Here is a 12,678-nt window from a genome sequence, read left to right on the forward strand (position 1 = left end):
TTTTAAACATTTTTCAAGCTCTGTCAAGTTGGTTGTTGATAATTGCTAAACAGCCATTTTCAGGTCTTGACAAAAGTTTTTCAAGCCGATTTAAGTCAAAACTGTAACTAGGCCACTCAGGAAGATTTCATGTCGACTTGGTAATCAACTCCAGTGTATGTTTGGCCTTGTGTTTTAGGTTGTTGTCCTGCTGAAAGGTGAATTTGTCTTCCAGTGTCTGTTGGAAAGCAGACAGAACCAGGTTTTCCTCTAGGATTTTGCCTGTGCTTAGCTCTATTCCATACGATTTTTCCCCTAACAAACTCCCTAGTCCTTGCTGATGACAAGCATACCCACTCTATCAATTAGGTTAGTATTGTGGAGTAACTAATACTATTAGGTTAGTATTGTGGAGTAACTACAATGCTGTTGATCCATCCTCAGTTTTCTCCTATCACAGCCTTTCAACTCTGTAACTGTTTTAAAGTCACCATTGGCCTCATGGTGAAATCCCTGAGCGGTTCCTTCCTCTCCAGCAACTGAGTTAGGAAGGACGCCTGTATCTTTTGTAGTGACTGGGTTTATTGATACGCCACCCAAAGTATAATTAATAACTTCACCATTCTCCATGATATTCAATGACTGCTTTTTATTTTTTACCCATCTACCTATTGGTTCTCTTCTTTGCGAGGCATTGGAAAACCTCCCTGGTCTTTGTGGTTGAATCTGTGTTTGAAATTCACTGCTTGACTGAGGGACCTTACAGATAATTGTATGTGTGGGGTACGTACAGAGATTAGGTAGTCATTCAAAAATCATGTTAAACACTATTATTGAACACAGAGTGAGTCTATATACATTATTATGTGACTTGTTAAGTCAATTTTTACTCCTGAACTTATTTAGGATTGCCATAATAAAGGGGTTGAAAAATAAACAGAATTCCACTTTGACATTATGGGGTATTGTGTGTAGGCCAGTGACCCCCCAAAAATCTCAATGTAGTTATTTTTCAATTCAGGCTGTAACCAAACAATACGTGGAAAAAGTCAAGGGGTGTGAATTATTTCTGAAGGCACTGTAGACCCTCTGGAAAATGTTTTGGGTAGGGTGGAACTGAGGTGAGCGAGGGATGTGGCTAAGCCCATTAGACACTTTTCTAAATATCAGCAGTATTCCAGGCATCTTATGAGAAGCGAGGCACATTTTCTCAGAAAGCCACCAAGGCTCTACATTTCAAACCAATAATCCACACAGACAATAATGACAGAAGGCCAAGCTCTTAAGCCGTAGTGGACTTAATACCATTATATACCCCCTCTGCCCTTTGTATCGCCTTACAGAGTGAACTAGGGCGATACTAGGAACTCAACAGCCTGCCTTGCTTATGTAATGGAGAGTATTGCTATATCTCTTTGTGATATCAGTGATGTAACATAAACAATCTATGTTTTAAGATGTAAAAACTCAGAACACAAGCTCGACATGTCCATGTTTCTCTGTCTGAATAGGATTTTGTTGATTTCCTTTTATCTGCACTGAACTGTAGCCAATTAAGTGGGTAATAAGGCACGGTTAATGCTGTCACGAATGCTTAGGCCCTCTATGCTTCCTGAAAACCTTAAGAGCTGTAGTTATGAGGTCAATGTGAGGGACCCCAGTAGGTCAAGTCTACGCTAAACACCAGCCCTCATTATGGTCAAGCAGACTGTGATCAGTCGCCGCTCCTCACAGCGCTTTTGTTCCTGCTGGCTGGGTTGATGCCGCAAAACATTTAATCTGTGGATTACTGTCAAGATTTTGTAACTGGGCAGGCCCCTGGGGAACTGGAATCTGTGGAATATGACTGTTAAATTCAAGGGATGGTGGCAGAGTAGAGAACACACACACGGCATAGCAAAAGTAGAGATTACAATGTCTTACTTTGATCAGGGAGGCTTTCATTCAACATGGAGAGCAAGGACACGATGTTAGTTAATAAGGGAGTGATACCTAGTCTTACTATCCCTAGGCTTAGAGCATCTGTTCAGTTACTTGGATTATCCAAGTCTTATCCAAGGCTTTGTTTAAAACGTTTTTAACAGTCAAACATCCTCTTTTATGTGTCTTAAATTACTTCACCGTGCCCACACAGTCTTTCCGTCTACGGCCATGGTGTTATGTGTTAGAGGCAGCTGTGCATTGTTTTGTTGTCCCGTTTATCTTGGCTGTGTCTCTAAGACACTACAGGGTTGCGTTGTGGAGGAAAAGAGGGGTAGTAGCCAGTAATGAACTTGTTCAGACATTAAAAAGGGTCCTTTAGCTCAGATGGTAGAGCATGACACTTGTAACGCTAGGGTAGTGGGTTTGACTCCCGGGACCACCCCTACGTAAAATGTATGCAAGCATGACTGTAAGTCACTTTAGATAAAAGCATCTGCTAAATGGCATATGAATTATATATACATGTGTGTGTATATATATATATATATATATATATATATATATATATATATATATATATATATATATACATTACCAGTCAAAAGTTTGGACACACCTACTCATTCAAGGGTTTTTCTATATTTTTACTATTTTCTACATGTACTGTAGTAACCAAAAAAGTTGAAATAAATATATTTTATATTTGAGATTCTTCAAAGTAGCCACCCTTTGCCTTGATGACAGCTTTGCACAATCTTGGCATTCTCTCAACCAGCTTCATGAGGAATGCTTTTCCAACAGTCTTATATGCTCAGCACTTGTTGGCTGCTTTTCCTTCACTCTGCGGTCCAACTCATCCCAAACATTCTCAATTGGGTTGAGGTCGGGTGATTGTGGAGGCCAGGTCATCTGATGCAGCACTCCATCACTCTCCTTCTTTGTCAAATGGGCCTTACACAGCCTGGAGGTGTGTTTTGGGTCATTGTCTTGTTGAAAAACAAATGATAGTCCCACTAAGCGCAAAACAGATGGGATGGCATATCGATGCAGAATGCTGTGGTAGCCATGCTCGTTAAGTGTGCCTTGAATTCTAAATAAATCACCAGTGTCACCGGCAGATCACCCGTTCACCTACTCTGCGTCTCACAAAGACACGGCGGTTGGAACCAAAAATCTCAGATTTGGACTCATCAGACCAAAGGACAGATGTCCACCGCTCTAATGTCCATTTCTCGTGTTTCTTGGCCCAAGCAAGTCTCTTCTTCTTATTGGTGTCTTTTAGTAGTGGTTTCTTTGGAGCAATTCGACCATGAAGGCGTGATTCTCACCGTCTCCTCTGAACAGTTGATGTTGAGATGTGTCTTACTTGAACTCTGTGAAGCATTTATTTGAGCTGCAGTCTGTGGTGCAGTTACTTGACAATTTCTGAGGCTTGTAACTCTCATGAACTTATCCTCTGCAGCAGAGGTAACTCTGGGTCTTCCATTCCTGTGGCGATCCTCATGAGAGCCAGTTTCATCATAGCGCTTGATGGTTTTTGCGACTGCACTTGAAGAAACTTTGAAAGTTCATGAAATTTTCCACATTGACTGATCTTCATGTCTTAAGGTAATGATGGACTGTCATTTCTCTTTGCTTATTTGAGCTGTTCTTGCACTAATATGGACTTGGTCTTTCACCAAATAGGGCTATCTTCTGTTTACCAACACAACTGATTGGCTCAAACGCATTAAGAAGGAAAGAAATTCCCCAAATTAACTTTTAAAAGGCACACATGTTCATTTAAATGCATTCCAGGTGACTACCTCATGAAGCTGGTTGAGAGAATGCCAAGAGTGTGCAAAGCTGTCAAGGCAAAGGGTGGCTACTTTGAAGAATCTCAAATATAAAATATATTTGAATTTGTTTAACACTTTTTTGGTTACTACATGATTCCATATGTGTTGTTTCATAGTTTTGATGTCTTCACTATTATTCTACAATGTAGAAAATAGTAAAAATAAAGAAAACCCCTTGAATGAGTAGGTGTGTTATCTTTTGACTGGTACTGTATTTATTTATATAAAACTGTCTAGTAACAGTTGTGGTGCATGGTTGTAGTGTGCATGATAATTATGTGGAGGTGTTGTGTGAACGAGTCTCATACCCCAGGTCAATATTTCACACCTTCAGTCTAATGAAGAGACAAGTCTTCAGCCATTTTGGTGAAGAGTAGTGCGTATCAGTGATACCTGTCCTCACACCCTCCTCTCTGTCACTTGATTTCAATGTCAGAATATCTGACATCGGGGCCTTACCTATTTTTAAAAGGACTTTTGATGCAGCAACTAAAACCTAAAAGGATGCCATTTACAGCACAGAGTAGCCTAAATACCAGTGGGTCTATTCCTGCAACAAGTAATTTGTGCTTGTAGACAATGAATGATGTAACATTGTTGGATAATGTCAGTGTACATTGCAGACTCAGCTAAAATACAGCTACTTCCATTTAACTGTGCAGTTGGCCTATAGGATCCTATTATAGCTAGTATAGCTGCAGGGCTGGGCAAGACCTATACAAACCCTTCAACCCTATGAGTCATGAGAAGTATTGTATTATATTAAGAGTAGATGATCCGGAGAGATACTTTTCAGTCACACCTCTCAATTGTGGGTCATCTTTAGGTTCTCCTTCCTCAATGCAAGGCCTTGGTGCTGAATCTGCGTCAACAAGGAGAGGAGTCATCTGGTCTGTTACTTCTAGTAACCTATCTCCCTAACCTAGCCCTGTAATCCTCCTGGGGGAAATGCCCTTGGTCTGTAAATATTGCTTACTGTAACTTCTGCTGACTGGCCAGTTCACTCTGTCTCACTCCCAACTTTGTGTTTCTTCCCCCCAGAATGTAATTGAGACTAATATTGTTGGCTTACAACACTGTTTTTCCTTCATCAAGTAGGGACTTTGATTAATCCCTTTGTAACTTAACTCACAGAGAGGTGAAACGAAGAGACGCATGGGCATATAGTCCTTTTTAACATTACAGGAGATTAGACATTTAAATTAAAATGTTCAGCGTTGCAAATTCACAGGAACGGCAAGTGTTTTACATTGTTTATATTTGGTGAAATGAAAGATAGCCATTGCTACTTCATCAAGCACTTAGTAAATCAAAAACCCTGTATAAAGTTTAATATCACTCTTGGCATGGCCAGATTCCCTTGTAGACAAACACAATGTTCTACTCATAGAGCGAACCTCATGTGGTGCTAGCTCTCACACCCTACTCCTTCTCATACAGAATATGAAGAGAGTGAGTGGCACAGATTTTCAAAGCCAAACTTGGCACAGACAGCCATTGAGGGAGGCTGGGTGATTGTGCAATTCAGCCTGTTTCCCCAATACGGTGGTAAGAGAGGGTGTCTTGAAGGGGGAAAGGGGGGGGGGGGGGTCCTTTCGTCTCATGCTTCAGTGGCAATTTGTCAGCCAGCATGAATGGACACCTTTTATGAAATCGGGGTTCAGATCTGATTGTACCCTGTCCTTTGTGGGCCGAGCATAGCCTGATCCCCATCAGCCAATGGGTATGCAGCTAGGGTATTACCTCACAGTCAGATGATGTCTATGGCAAGCACACTAAAAACTCCCTCTTTTTCCATTTGAGAGGAAGAAAGGCACTCTGGGAAAAGAATGGAACTCCATCGTGCCTTCCATGAGAACTTCTCTCTAGGAATACACAACAAAGTGTAGAGAGAACAAAATACCCATTTCTGCAGGGACATATTTTACAAATTGGCTTGTAGTAGTGAATGAGGGAGTGTTTAGAAGTGGGTCAAACATACAGGGAAAATCACCATTATGGTGACTACTGCCAATTAAAATGTACCCCACTGTGCTGGGGCTGGAGATTCTCATGTTACACTAGGGTTAACGTATTGTCTGTAGACACAGAGCTCTGACTGTGGAAGTGGGAAGTGTACCTTATGCATGCAAGAGACAGTGGTCAGCAGAAATATACAAAACGAAAATAATGTGAATTAAGTTGTCATTTGGAAAGAATACAACTGACAGTATTTTTGCTTGACAGAGAGTGTGAATAGTTATTGAACCAATTTGTGCATTGTTATTGCTTCAATGGATTTAGACAAAAGTGAAGAATTGACACGATGTGATCATGACACTTAGAATTTTCCCCAAACATTTTGTGAGACTATGGACAGTAGCTGCATAGTTTTCAGCCTAACATCATCTGTGAACAAGATGATTGATATTAATTAATAATGACCTACAAACCATAGTAGAAATGACCAAATCCTTGATGAATGTAGACTGTCTTCTTGTGATTTGCATCCGTCTGGCATCCTATGTTTCCTTTCATAAATAACAGACTAAAATCTTAGGATCATGTTCCATCTACCCCCGCCCTGTGGCTTCATCTAAATATGTGAACAGAAGGACATTTTTGATTGATTGAAGGACAGTCAATAATGATTTTCTAAAGACAGCCCGAAGCCAATTGTCTTTGCTGCACGTTTTCTCCCTTGGGGTTTATTCTTGGTTTGTGCTGGGCCTCAGTAGGCAGACTAGTTCAGGGTCAATGGGTTTTCCCAGGATGGAACAGGTTGGCCAAGGTCTTTGATCAGAGTGGAGCCTGGGGGTCATGACCCCTTTTATTCCACATGATGACAACGGTACTGACCCATGATACTATGAATGCATCCCAAATGGTACCCTATTTCCTAATATGTGCACTACTTTTAACCAGGGCACACAGTAGTGCACTATGTAGGGAATAGGGTGCCATTTGGAAACACACAGGCCAACAGATGACCCTTCCTGCAGCTTAGTGCACTGTCGGGCACAGCGCTGGTTAATTTCTAAAGGCAGGTTTGCTCATTTAGGCCCTGCTAACTGCCTTTTGAATTCTTGATGTTCACCTTTGTTACATGCATTAACCAGGCTAGTTCGATATGGATATGAACCATTGCTCTGAGAAACACTGTACAAATAGTACTTGAAATAATTCACAGTAGAAATCAGTGGCGGTCAGTTCCGTTTTAGATGAGGGAGGATGATTTTTTTTTTCATGAGCTTGGCCTTATTTCTATTACAGCATATTGGATGAATGTCATTCATATTCCATTCACCCAGATAAATGTAACAGCAATAGGTTTAGGCTACTATATGATACTCAAATTTTCCCTATACCCATCATGAGGTTGCTGTAACCTAGATTATGAATGAAAGTTTACAACGTAGGTGCACACAGGTTGAGAGACAAATTTGATGTGACAGACAATGACACATGGACAGACCGGGACATTCAATACCTTGCACACTCTTGCCTGCATCTAGCTGATATTGGGTGTAATCATTAGTCCAACAGTTCAAACGAGAGTTTCTATTGGACAAATTATGGTATGTTTATCCCCATTTTGTTCCATTTGCTTCTGTTTAAGAAACACTTTTCAACAGATTCGGCAGAATGAATACACCCCTGATCACACGTAAACACAGTTCACAGTTTCATAGCAACCACGTTGTATTCCTTCTCGCATCTACAGTACGTTATGCACTCTCCTCCTTTCACCTCTTCCCTTCGCTTGTGGACTTCAGCTGTATGTGACTAGGCGAAAACACCTTTCCAAGCCAAACCGCTACACACAGCCTACATCGTTGTCACCATATTAGCTAGTAAAGTAACGTCATAGTCAGCATAGCTAATAGAACTAACTTGTTATGCAGTAATGTTATGGTGATGTAGTAACGTTACGGTGTACAGTCAGTAAGCAGTTACACCGGCGGGCCCCAGTGGCATTAAATTAGTCGAACCAAAAGCTTACCTTGACTTGGAAGAGTTACAGTGTTGTATTGGATAGTCATCGACAGCTAGCTAACATAGCATCCCTCTGTTTGAGCAGGGTGTTTCAGTAGGATAAACTAGCTAGCTGCATTTGCTAGCTAAGTAAGTGACACTGAAAGTGAAAAGATATGATGAAATGTATCTCTCTCTCTATTTCTGTCTTGCTTCTCCTTCATTTAGGAAGACATTAATTTGTTCAAAACTGTTCATTTATTTTCTTTCTCTCTCTTTTAGTCAACTACTCACCACATTTTATGCACTGCAGTGCTAGCTAGATGTAGTTTATGCTTTCAGTACTAGATTAATTCTCTGATCATTTGATTGGGTGGACAACATGTCAGTTCATGCTGCAAGAGCTCTAATATGTTGGAGAACGTCCTCCGGAAATTGTCATAATTAGTGTTAGTCCATGGAAGGACGTGAGAACCATGAGCCTCCTAGGTTTTGTATTGAAGTCAGTGTATCTAGAGGAGGATGAAAGGAGTTCTCCTCCGGCTACATCATGGTGCTACCCTACAGAGTGCTGTTAAGGCTACTGTAGACCTTCTTTGCAAAATAGTGTGTTTTAATCAATTATTTGGTGACGTGATTATATTTAATACAATTTTATCTAAAAATTATACGTTTTAAAATGTTTTAACATGTTTAAGTTTTAGGAAATTCACTGAGGAGGATGGTCCTCCACTTCCTCATCTGGGGAGCCTCCACTGGTAGAAATACTATTCTGAAATACTATTCTATTCCTCAATATTATCAGGTTGACTTTCAATTCCCGAGATACTTTTTTACCCCACACTTACTTTACACTGTTGGATGCATGACACAGTATATTGCCATCTTCATTGCTATGGTGTGATGAGCTAAATCTTGAATATGGGATTGTGCTGTTTATTGGAGAGGAAGTGATGTGTGAAGGTTACCAGGGCATACTTTAACACAATCAGACCTGGCCCATGCATTCTGCTCATGTGGAAAATGGATGTCTGCTGCCACCTCAGTTTTGACACAGACAATCAATATGATGTGACTATGACCTTACAGTCATTTGACCACTGTATTGACTGCACATATTACCGATACAGGCCAACAAAACTAAGATTTATGTAGTTTGCTACAATCAACCCACAGGCTAGGTTTAGTTTTAAACTGGCTATTAAAACCTTCATTATGATCATCTTCGGTTTATCAAATTATCATTCAAACAATGCAAACTATCCATAGCTTCTGACCCAAAATGCAATAGGCTATGCACTTATGGCAAAGTGTGGGAGACTGTAAGATTAACTGCTACAACAGTGCCATCCTCTGGCATTGTATGTGCATTGCATCCTTCTGAAGAAAATCCTGCCAAAACGTTGCACTGATTGTGGAGTGCATGGGTAATCTGTTTATATGGTGGTGGTGTGCTTTTTACTTAATTGCACAATTTGCCGTTGGAAACGTGTGATGTGACCAGACTGACATTTTAAATAAATTATAAGAATAACAATAAACATGTCAGGATGGTATGTGTATAGCTTGATGGAATTGAATGTCATTCCTCATATCATACCCAATGGCGATGTTCCCTCCAGCAAGGAATTTAACCCCTCTAATCTGCTCATTGGGCTCTGCACTGCGGCATCCCTACGCTCCAGCCTCTCCAACCTAGTGTGTGTGTGTGTGTGTGCTTCATTGAAAGAGAACCTTCCTAACAATAGTATACGTGATTCTGAGATAAATGTAGATATACTGACATATAACCCCAAAAAATAAAATCATAATGTTCAACAGAGATAACCATGGTGTACAAAACAGATTTTTAGGCCTATATGTTGTAACATAATCAGTGAACATAACATTATTGGTCTCCTGGACCTGAGCCCAGTTATGACAAAATCCCTCAATTCCCAGATCATTAATTGAACCTGTCGCCACTGATAACATTATGAAGGCTGCGTTTGACCAGATGTAAAATAGTGAGATTGGGTCAGTCCTAAACCACGGGCCGGCTCGCAATATGGCGTGTAATTGATCATGACTTATACAGCAGTTCAAGCATATTGCTCCATCTGAACATTAGTGCACACACAACGACCATATTAGCGACGCCCCTGGGCAAGCCTCCGATAAACCAACAACACGAGTCCATTAAGTGCCATCTGAATCACTGTCTGTCTGGACGAGCGAACACATCCGGCCTGGCAGCACTGACGCTACTCAGCACTGGGAGCCAGCCATGTTGAACCCACTCACCCATTTCTCTGATCTTGCTGGAACAGGGAACTGAAATGCTAAGAAAAAAATAATGTTTTCATGAAAATAATTCATGACAATTATCGAGATTCTTTAAACGGCACTTCTGGTAATTTGCTCCATTTTCAGTTGAAGGCTCAACAGGCTACGTGCTCCCATAACTTCCAGAGATCGTTTTCCCTCCATCATCTGGCTATTGAGATAAGCTCCTGGGCATTGCCTTGATGGGCGCTCACCCGGTGTAATATTGAAGCAGAACCAGACTAGTGGTTTTCACACAAACACGCTTGTGGACCAGCCAAGGTCAGAGGCTGAAGCCCCGGGCCTATGATGAATTTATGTAATTCATTAGCTTGACTGTAGAAAAATCACAACTCAAACTGAGATCACTGTCTTTGCATTCAGATATGCAATTGAATCACGCCACCACTTGATATTCGAGGTGAATAGCCTTACACTATTTATTTGTTTAAATCGTGTAGTTCCCAAAATAGGCTATTTTTCAACTCATGGCATCTTGCCATGCAGGGGTGGTTTGCTTCACTCACACTTACATTTAGGTATGGAGAGTTCACAGCATGCCAAAGAGCGTCCATTGTCCAAATCTGACTGTGTTCAGGCCTAATGGTGCTGTGCTGTTTATTAAGTAACCTGTTTCGACTCACTACTATATATTTGGGATGTTTTGATCTTTACATCTACACCCCAATGTAAACATCTAAAATAATGCATGAGTTATCTAACATCGCCCTCATTTATACCAGTGAAAACAGTAGCTTCCAAGGTCCCGGCAGCGCTAGTGCAGAGTCAACAAGGCGCTGTCCACTCACATGGTGCTGAAACCGCCACGGGCAGCACAGGAGTTCGGTCGCTGTGGTGACTAATTTAATGACACCTTTGCGATCACGCTCTGTAATATGTGTCTTCTTCCCTATTAAGAATTTTGTAAATATCTAACTTGTTTTAACTGAGAACTGCTCAAGACAAATCTATTTTTTTTGGGGGGGGGAGATGGGGGTAATTTTCTTCAAGCATAGCCTAATGTCATTCTGAATGCCATGCACCAATACAAATACTGCAAACTGAGTTTAAAGTCATCTTAGGCTACCCATTTTCTAATCAAGGAATCAACCATCGAAAGATCAAATGACATTCTTTAAGGAATACCTAGGATAGGATAAAGTAATCCTTCTAACCCCCCCCCCCCCCTTAAAAGAGTTAGATGCACTATTGTAAAGTGGTTGTTCCACTGGATATCATAAGGTGAATGCACCAATTTGTAAGTCGCTCTGGATAAGAGCGTCTGCTAAATGACTTAAATGTAAATGTAAATGTATTTTCACAGAGCGTGAGCGAGCTCCTCAAAATGACAGCTGCACCTTCGACACAAAGGTAATTTCCTATGCAGGTCCGTCCATTCATTTGATTTCCTCCACACACACCCGTCAGAACAGAATGTAATTATCGGCTGCCCATTTCCACCTCCCGCGGGAGTTAGTTTTTCCTCCCTTTCACGGTGCTCAGCTGTCAGTCAGTCCCCTGCTCTCTCTGGCCGCTCACGCTACATGACATTATGATCCACGCGCTGCGCCTTATCTCCCGCCACTTAGTCACCAGTGGCGCCTCGAGCTTGGGAGCAACTGGGTGACGTTCCCGCATACCTGATTGCTAACTAACACTGTGATTCACTAAACGAAATAACCAATTAATAAACCTCACACAAGCTTTGCAGAATGTGTGACTGAATCCGAAGAAAATACACAAGGTACAATGCACAATTGGTTCCACTTTGAGTGAATAGGAGAACATTTGTTCAAACAACATGCAGGACCTATGATTATTCTCCAGGCTGGCAAATAGAATAGCCTACAGGCCTACACACGGAACTCACTGGAAATCTCGTTGAACGTGGAATAGACGTTGAATTGACGTCTGTGCCCAGTGGGAGGTTTACGCATCATTGTAAGGGCTCAAATCAGCAGCCATGATGCGGATGTTAGCTAAGAAAATCACATCGACTGGACATCTGTCAACTAAGCCACGGGGTTCCTGTGTGTGTGTGTGTGTGTGTGTGTGTGTGCACCTGTGCGCATGCCAAGTCTTCCTCATCAGGGTTCACCGTTGATTTTCGCTCTGAGAGCTTGGCAGAATGTGGACAACCGTGTAGCACATCTTGTGATTAAAAAAATGTGTCCAGGGGGAGAGAGCAACAAACGCAACAAATGCTGGACCGGACAGGTTGGTATATTCAGTTCAGCGGGCACCACAAGACAATGAATTTGCCTTATTGAAACAAAGGCCATGTCGGGATGTTCCTGCAATCAGTTAAATAGATCTATCAAACCACTTGTGTAGTCTATTTGTAGCAACATTGTATGCATTTTGATGCGAAGTGTAACAATAATGAAACAACGTGGGAAAAAGTCATCAACTTTTCGTTGATTTCACGTTGAATTCGCGTTAGTTGAGGGAACATGTAAAGAGAAAGACAATTAACCAATAAGTCATAAGGACACTTGTTTTTTTCGTTCTAATTGTAGGCCATAGCCATATGAAAATGTATAGCCTAATGCAGAATTGGTCCCCCAATGCAAATGCTAAATGAAATCAACATGATGGGACTGCATAGGTTGGCGGTCGTTTCAAAAATGTATTTCATAAGCGACAGCACCATTACAGCCTAAAATAAAATGAATAATGC

The 12,678-nt window shown here is 41.2% G+C and overlaps 1 long non-coding RNA gene across 1 annotated transcript in view; it reads right to left on the reverse strand.

The window, feature by feature from the left end:
• Positions 1–12,678, reverse strand: part of LOC139582999 (uncharacterized) — a 33,036-nt gene that overhangs the window by 19,293 nt on the left and 1,065 nt on the right. The gene's annotated exons all lie outside the window — the stretch shown is intronic.

This window comes from Salvelinus alpinus, chromosome 8 (assembly GCF_045679555.1).
Source record: "Salvelinus alpinus chromosome 8, SLU_Salpinus.1, whole genome shotgun sequence".
NCBI classification, from domain to species: Eukaryota; Metazoa; Chordata; class Actinopteri; order Salmoniformes; family Salmonidae; genus Salvelinus; species Salvelinus alpinus.